This window comes from Dama dama, chromosome 11 (genome assembly GCF_033118175.1).
Source record: "Dama dama isolate Ldn47 chromosome 11, ASM3311817v1, whole genome shotgun sequence".
Taxonomy (NCBI): domain Eukaryota; kingdom Metazoa; phylum Chordata; class Mammalia; order Artiodactyla; family Cervidae; genus Dama; species Dama dama.
Genome location: NC_083691.1, coordinates 57,653,909 through 57,661,962, shown reverse-complemented (window position 1 = coordinate 57,661,962; position 8,054 = coordinate 57,653,909). Strand labels below are relative to the sequence as shown.

The 8,054-nt window shown below is 48.1% G+C and overlaps 1 long non-coding RNA gene across 3 annotated transcripts; it reads left to right on the top strand.

The window, feature by feature from the left end:
- Window positions 1-4,548: 4,548 nt before the first annotated feature.
- LOC133064833 (uncharacterized) lies at window positions 4,549-6,544 on the top strand. Of its 3 annotated transcripts, none has more exons than XR_009694735.1 (3): window positions 4,549-4,933; window positions 5,176-5,284; window positions 5,573-6,544. It is a non-coding gene; the product is annotated as an uncharacterized LOC133064833 (long non-coding RNA). The 3 variants fall into 3 exon arrangements; XR_009694733.1 differs by having other exon boundaries at window positions 5,527-6,544; XR_009694734.1 differs by having other exon boundaries at window positions 5,176-5,488.
- The last annotated feature ends 1,510 nt before the right edge of the window (window positions 6,545-8,054 follow it).

Below are 8,054 nucleotides of genomic sequence, written 5' to 3'. Positions count from 1 at the left end.
ATTCTGGAGCTGACCCTGTGGGTGCCTTTCCCCACCTCTCCAAGGCAGGCCTGGCTGCCCTTACCTGCCAGTGGCCTTCTGGGCCTTCTTTCCCCTCAAATCACAGCAAACTGAGGTCTGCCTCAGTGCTTAAAATGCATGCGGACGCCTATATTCAGGAAGCCTAGACAAGACAGTATTTGTTTTAAAAATAATTTCTTAAAAAATGTGAGCCACATCAACAAGGAAGAAAGTTCAATTTTTAAAAAGGAAATAAAAATAACCTCGGTCAGTTCAGTCGCTCAGTCGTGTCTGGCTCTTTGCGACCCTGTGGACTGCAGCACGCTAGGCCCTGTCCATCACCAACTCCCGGAGCTTGCTCAAACTCATGTCCATTGAGTCAGTGATGCCATCAAACTATCTCATCCTCTGTCATCCCCTTCTCCTCCTGCCTTCAATCTTTCCCAGCATCAGGGTCTTTTCCAAGGAGTCAGTTCTTTGCATCAAGTGGCCAAAGTACTGGAGTTTCCGCTAGAGCATCAGTCCTTCCAATGAATATTCAGGACTGATTTCCAAAACAACATCACACATATAGAATGTCTAGAGAGAAATAGCACCATTTGGAAGGATTTGGGAAGCGGGCTTCCCAGGTGGCCCAGTGATAAAGAATCCACCTGCCAATGCAGGAGATGTGGATTCAATCCCTGAGTTGGGAAGATCTCCTGGAGAAGGAAATGGCAACCCACTCCAGTATTCTTGCCTAGAGAATCTCCATGGACAGAGGAGCCTGGTGGGCTCAAAAAGAGGTCAAAAAGAGTCAGACACGACTGAACAACTGAGGACACACACTTCCATCCGTGCAACAATCTGGGAGGGTTTCCTGGAGGAAGCAGGCTTTCAGGACTGAAAGAGCAGGCTTGGGCTGGAAGACTGGGTGCTCATTCACTTCACTGGGATTCCTGGAGGGCAGAGACCATGCACTTGGTACCGCTTCCTATGGTGGGAGGCCCGGCACAGCCATGAAAGAACCAAGAACGAAGTGTGCAGGTGACAGGTGAAGGCTGGACAGGACAGTAGAGGAAGCTGAGAGAAAGGGTGAATGAGAGGGGCTGGGATAGAGCCAGACTTTGTGTGCACCTTGCTGAGGGTTTTGAGGCAGAGCATGCTGTCAGATGGGAAGCCTGTTCCAGGTTGCAAAGGGATTTAACAGCCTACCAGGGCTTTGGGCGAGGGTAATGGGAACGATGGGCCCCAGGAGTCCAGGAGTCTAACAGTGGCTCTAATTATAGAATCCCCATGACCTTGGGCAGGGAACCTCACCTCTCCCATCTTGCTCATCACCACATCATGTGGATGGCTGCTGTGTTTACCTACTCCTTTTTTGTTGTCGGGTACCCTGGAAACCCAAGGTAGATTTTCTCCTTGGTCATGAGGCCAGATCAGAGCTGAGCCTATGGTTTGCAGCCTGGGAGGAGAGGCCACGGCTGAGGGAGGAGAGGGCAAAGATGTAGACTAAGGTCCCAGCACTGGGACAACTGAAATAGAGGCCAGAAGCTACAAAGTTTGGCAACTGATTTGTTGATGGGGAATACATGTAAATCCATGGCTGATTCATGTCAATGTATGACAAAAACCACTACAATATTGTAAAGTAATTAGCCTCCAACTAATAAAAATAAATGAAAAAAAATAAGGGGAAATAACAATAGTAACCACTTATTGGGTGCTTAATTAATATATACTACCTATCACATCCTAGTGGGTATTATAATTATCCCATTTTACAGATGGGAAAGTTGAGGTTTAGAGAGGTAAAATGATTGCCCAGGGTTAACACTGTTAATAAGTGGTGTGCAGATGCTTGCTCAGTCATATCTGATTCTTTGCAACCCCATGGACTGTAGCCTGCCAGGCTCTTTTGTCTATGGGATTTTCCAGGCAAGAATACTGGAGTGGGTTGCCATTTCCTCCTCCAGGAGATCTTCTCAACCCAGGTATCGAACCCACATCACCTGCATCTCCTGCATTGGCAGACGTATTCTTTACTGCTGAGCCACGTGGGAAGCCCCTAATAAATGGCAGAGCTGGAATTTTAAAACTTGATTTTTCAAATCCTATCAGAGCTCTTAGGCACTGCTTTAACCTGCTTTCTTTAAGTTGATTCACTTATGAGGCTTCATCTCTGTTTTTAGACGGTGTCAGGTCATGGTTCCTCATGAGAGGCAGGCTGAGGAGGCATTGTGGCCCTTAGGGTTCAGGCCCTGGGATCAAGGATCCTGTGCACAGCGGGCGGGGCAGGCAGGGCCATCAGGAAGGAGAACTTGGGATCTGACGTCAGAAGAGGGTGCAGAGGAGAAGGCCCTCTCATTTGTAAAGTGCTTTCCAGCTTTTGCTTTAATTGATTCTCATGACAGCTCTGGGAGTTAAGCATGGAGCTTTTCTTCAATCCCCATTTTCCAGTTGAAGAACCTGAGGCCTGGAGAGGTGAAAACAACTGACCAGCGTCATCCAGCTGGTAAATGGCAGATGGTAGATCCTGGTTCTCTCTTGCCTGAGCTGTGCTCCTTGTTGGGGTTCAACATGGGGTCCCCAGAGGATGTTCACTTTGCTGGAGGGTTAAAGAGTACGGGAGCAGAGCGAGCATGGCTGAGGTCCTAAAAGCTGAACTGGGAGAGGTTCTGAGGCACATGACCTTATCCTCAAAGCCCCAAGCTGGGCAGAGGCCCGGAGACTCAGGATCTGTCTGGGACTGGCATAGCCTGATGCCCAGGGCTAGAAGACAATGCCAGTGGTACAGGATCCAGAAAGGAAAGACTCACCCTGAATGGAGCCCCCCTAGGGTCCTGTCTCCAGGATCTTGAGGGTAAAGAAAAGGCAGGGCAAGCTCCGCAGGTTTGGGGCTCTCTGCTATCTCTGACCTTGGCTATCAAGAGGCCCTTGATCAACATAGGCTGTTTGAAGAATAAAGTCGATGGGCAGGTTGCCCAGCCCTGGACCACAGTGGAAGGAATATGTGCTTTGGAGATGGACAGCTGGGGGTCAAATCCTAGCCCTGCCCGTTCGTGGATGGGTGATTTTGTGTCTTAGTTGCCCCTTCCATAAAATGCGGTAACAACAGTTTTTTCACTGCCATAAAATATGAATGAGCAAATACATATTCATGATGTTAGATGAATTTCATTCATTTTATGAGCCCTCTATGTGCCACTGCTGGGCTAGAGGCTGGGGATAGTTCTGTGATCCACACAGACAAGAGCCCAGCCTCACAGCGTGGGCCCCCGTGAGTACCACTTCCCTCTTCTCATTTGTAAAGGTACCGGAGAGTTCTCCTCCAGAGCAGGGCGCTCTCCCAGCAGCCAGGGAGGAGGAGGTGGATGGGAGTAGGAGCAGATCCTGGGGCTGGTGATGGAGTGGAGGGGGTCAGCTCCGTGGTCCTCCTTATCTGACTGCCCTTGCCCCAGAAACCCAGAGAGCTTGACAACGATGATCTCACTAGTGTTCAAAGCTTCCCAGGGGAGACCGAAGGCAAAGCAGAAAGCACTGGAGTGTGCTTGTGTTGACAGCTGAAGGATCAGAGTGGCTGGCTGGGGATCACAGGCTGTGGGGGTGGCACGGCATTGCAGAGTCTGAAGGTTTTTGCCTGTGGCCATCAGGCCAAGTTCACAGACTGTAGACACTCAAAGGAGGCTCCCTTTCCTAATCAACAGCCTGCACTATGTGCCAGATGCTTTTCTAGGTGGCTTACCCTTCCGGTCTTCCCAAGCCTGGGAATGGGGATCATTGTTCCCATTTTCCAGATTAGGAAACTGAGGCACACGGGAGCCAAGTGGCTTGCTTATGGCCACAAAGCATCATGGCAATAGTCCAGATTCAGGTTCACCTCTCTGTGTCTAACACACACACACACACACACACACACACACACACACACACTCTAAATGCAGTGACTGGAGACCTGCTCTCCAGGCTGGCTAACATAGTGGACTGGGAGGACCCCTCTTGACATCCATCTAGTGTCTGTCCGCCTGGAGCAGGCAGCAGGGACAGAGGTGGGGAGAAGGACCAGGAGTCAGACCGCAGGTTCCCCAGCAGCGCAGGACACCGGAGGTGGAGGAGGACGCGGGGCGGCTCTGCTCACCACCCTCCTTCCGGTGGTCTGCCTCTTGACCAGACATCTCAAGACCCCTTTGGATGCATTTTCTTCTCGTGTTTACCTTCCCCGCCACCCCACCCCGCTTCCTGATTCATCCTTTACTCTCTCTTTTCCTTCTCCCTTTCCCCCTGCTTTCTCTCAACTTCCTCGCCCCTTCTCTGTCCCTCTTCTCTCGCGTTTTCTACCCTTTGTCTCGTTATCTCCGTCTCTCCTTTTCTGTTTGTTTTTCTTCCCGGAGCCCCCTCCCCACGCACCCCTCCCTCTGGCCCCCTCCCCACGCACCCCTCCCTCTGGCCCCCTCCCCGTCGCCCGCATCTGCGCCTGCAGCTCTCCCTCCGCCCTCGGCCCCGCCCTCCTCTCGCCCAGCCTCCCCCCTTCCGTCTCTGCGCTCGCTCTCTGTGATTTATTACTCGCCCTGCTGCTTCTGACAAACTATTTGTAGGAAAATGAGATTTGGTCCGCGCTGGATGGCTCCTCTGGGAGGCAGGCGTGGGGGTCGGGTTCGGAGCCCCCGTGCGGGCCCCCCCACCAGAGCCCACGGCGCTTACGGAGCTCTTTAAGATAAATGAGCAAAATTAAGAGACTCACTGGGGGAAGAAAACGGGATGGCAGCGAGCGAGAGCGGCTGGTACAGGGTTTCCGCCCAGAGATTCATCCACGTGCGCCCCACTGGGGCCTCCCCCATCTGCCGCAGACTCCAGGGAGCTCTCTTCCCCAAGAAGAACTTCCAGACCCCGGGGCGCCTTTCTTCCTCCCCCTGGATGTGGTCGTTGAAAAGGGCAGAGACCTTTCTAGAAGGACGTAAGCAACAGATGGGGCTGGAGGAGCAGGTCTCTGGGGGTGCTCAGGAAGAAACCAGACAGAGGGGGAAGAGGTGGGGAGGGGACTGAAGAGCAGGTGGATGTCTAACGGGTTGGAGGGGTGGTGAAATCAGCCTAACTGGGTGGGTGGGTGCCCGTGGACCACCCACATCTGACGTCCAGGTTACTTCAGCCATACCCAGATCCCACGGGAGCTCAACCAGTTTCTTATCTGGATCACAGGCATCACTCAGGACAGGACGCAGGCAGTGGAAGCCCGTGACTGAAGCAAGCCCCCAGGCCTCACCTCCAAGGCAGGGTTTAACACTTCTGGTCGGCTGAGCAGCAAACTGTAAGCTCCCTGAGGGCAGGTGGGAGGTCTTGGGTTTTCTGGCGGAACCTAAGGGCTGCAAGGAGGTCAAAGCAGTCAATCCTAAAGGAAATCAACCCTGAATATTCATTGGAAAGCGAAAGCAAAATCGCTCAGTCATGTCCGACTCTTTGTGACCCCACGGACTGTAGCCTACCAGGCTCCTCAGTCCATGGAATTTTCCAGGTAAGAATATTGGAGTGGGTTGCCATTTCCTTCTCCAGGGGATCTTCCCGACCCAGGGATCGAACCCGGTCTTCCGCATTGCAGGCAGACGCTTTACCATGAGCCACCAGGGAAGCCCATCGGAAGGGCTGATGCTAAAGCTGAAGCTCCAATCCTTTGGCCACCTGATGTGAAGAGCCAGCTCAATGGAAAAGACCCTGATGCTGGGAAAGACTGAAGGCAAAAGGAGACGGGGGCGGGAGAGGATGAGATGATTAGACAGCATCACCGGCCCAATGGACATAATTTGAGCAAACTCCGGGAGACAGTGGAGGACAGAGCAGCCTGGCTGCTACAGTCCATGGGGTCGCTGAGTTGGACACAACTTAGCCACTGAACAACATCCACCCTAGGGCTGGCTCCCTGCAGGCCCTAAATACTATTTGTGGGGGGAGTGACTGCTCCAACACAAGCCTGTCTTTCAAACTCAAGGCTTCATTTTCAACTCCCATGGGATGTGCCCTGGAGCCAGTTTTTCAGGACATGTTTTTCCTTATTTTAAAAACAATACATTTTAATGGATGCAGTATCTTCTCTTATCTCCAGGAGAGCAGTAATTATTCTGTAACTCTGTTTTGTATTTATTTATTTTTGTCTGTTTTTGAAGTCTTAATTTCCCTTTTAGTAAATAAGAAAGAATTCTCTCTCAGAAATTAAAAGTTGAAATGTAGAAGTTGAAATAAATTAAGTAGGAGGCCTGAAAGATAATGTGAAAAAAACTCCAATACATTTATTGTTCTGTCAAATGTGAAGAAAATAGAGATAAGCCTGGACAAGAAAAGAAAAATCACCTACCAGTTCTATAGTTTGGTGTCTATCTGAGTTTGAAAAGAAAAAGGCTCATATTGCACATATTTTTGATATGCTTTACATATCAAATATCATCAAATACAATGATATTATATTATGCATCCTTTTTTATGATATTCACTATTCCTCTAAGATATAATATTAAATGGAAACAGTTTGTCGACTGTATGTTTGTATGTTCCATGTATGGCTTCATTATTAATAAAAAGGCACATATTTTGTTCATTTTGATTATTTCCAAATTTTCACTGTTATATAGCGATGCCAATATTAGTATGGTGCAGATTATACTATTTTTTTTTTTTTTTTTTTTTGGTCATAGTTGGTGATAAAAGCAGTGATCTCTGCTCCTTCCTGGCTTTGTAAGAATAAGACATGACATATTTAAAAGTTAACAACTCCAGGGGTTCTGATCTGACAGCCCACTCTGGATCGGTTCTTCTAGAACTTTTCAAGGTTTCAAAGACCACCTGAATCTACTCACCAGGATGATTTGAGAGTGTTCTGCCAGCGAGAGAGGTAGATTAGGCTTTAGCTGTTATAAGAACCAACAAAGATACAGTATTTGAAGAAAATTGTTGAGCTTGAATTTTGTAAGAAGTCTACAAATAAAACGTGAACCAAATTAATTATATAATTTTGAAATCTACTAATTTCAAAGTATCCTAAAATGTAACACTTGAAAATGGTGGCATCACGCTAAGAGTCTAGTGGGTCTAGTATCATATGAGTGGAGAAGAAAGGAATTTGAGGTGTAAAGATGTTGGGGAAAAATTTGAAATTCACTGGACTTTGCTGGTGGCTCAGTGGTAAAGAACCTGCCTGCCAGTGCAGGAAACAGGGGTTCAATCCCTGGTTGGGGAAGATTTCACATGCCATAGGGCAACTAAGCCCATTGAAGACACAACTATTGAGCCTGTGCTCTAGAGCCCATGCTCCTCGGACCAGAGAAGACACCACAATGAGAAACTTGCACCCTGCAACGCGAGAGTAGACCCCGCTCTCCAAAACTAGACAAAAGCCTGCGCAACAAGAAGAAGGCCTAGTGCAGCCAAGAATAAAACAAATAAAATTTTATTTTAAATGAAATAAATAAAATTTTATTTAAAATAAAATTTAAAAAAGAAAAATCTTTGGAATTCAGTGACAACACAGGTAACCAAGTTACTGGGCACTTTTGAGGTGAAGGTCATCTCCCTTCCTTGGAGAGTAAGGTGTCCATCTTTATGTCTGTCAGCCTGGAGTTTGCAGGTCTCAAGAAGGCTGATAGATGAGGCCAAACAATCTGATCACTTGCTCCTTGAGTTCGTGCTGTCATCAGCAATTTTATTATAAACAAATACAACAATTTCTATGGATGCAACACTTCAATCTACTTCTTGGGGCCCTTAAGGACACCTTATATCACTTGTTATAAACTTCAGTGTACTGAGTGGGAGGGACAGTAATGAAAGGAGAGGAGACTCCATGAACTGTTTTCAATATTTGAAAAAATATGTGGATTACCGACCATAAAGCATCATGGGATAGTACAATGTCAATTTCTTTGCTTTAAATTAATTTCTACCAACTTATGATATTTCTTTTTTAAATTTATTTTTGGCTAAAAATAAATATGGGTCTTTCTTCTGCTCAAGGGGTTTCTCTAGTTGTGGTGAGCAGGGGCTACTATTTGTTGCAGTGCGCAGGCTTTTCATTACAATGGCTTCTCTTGTTG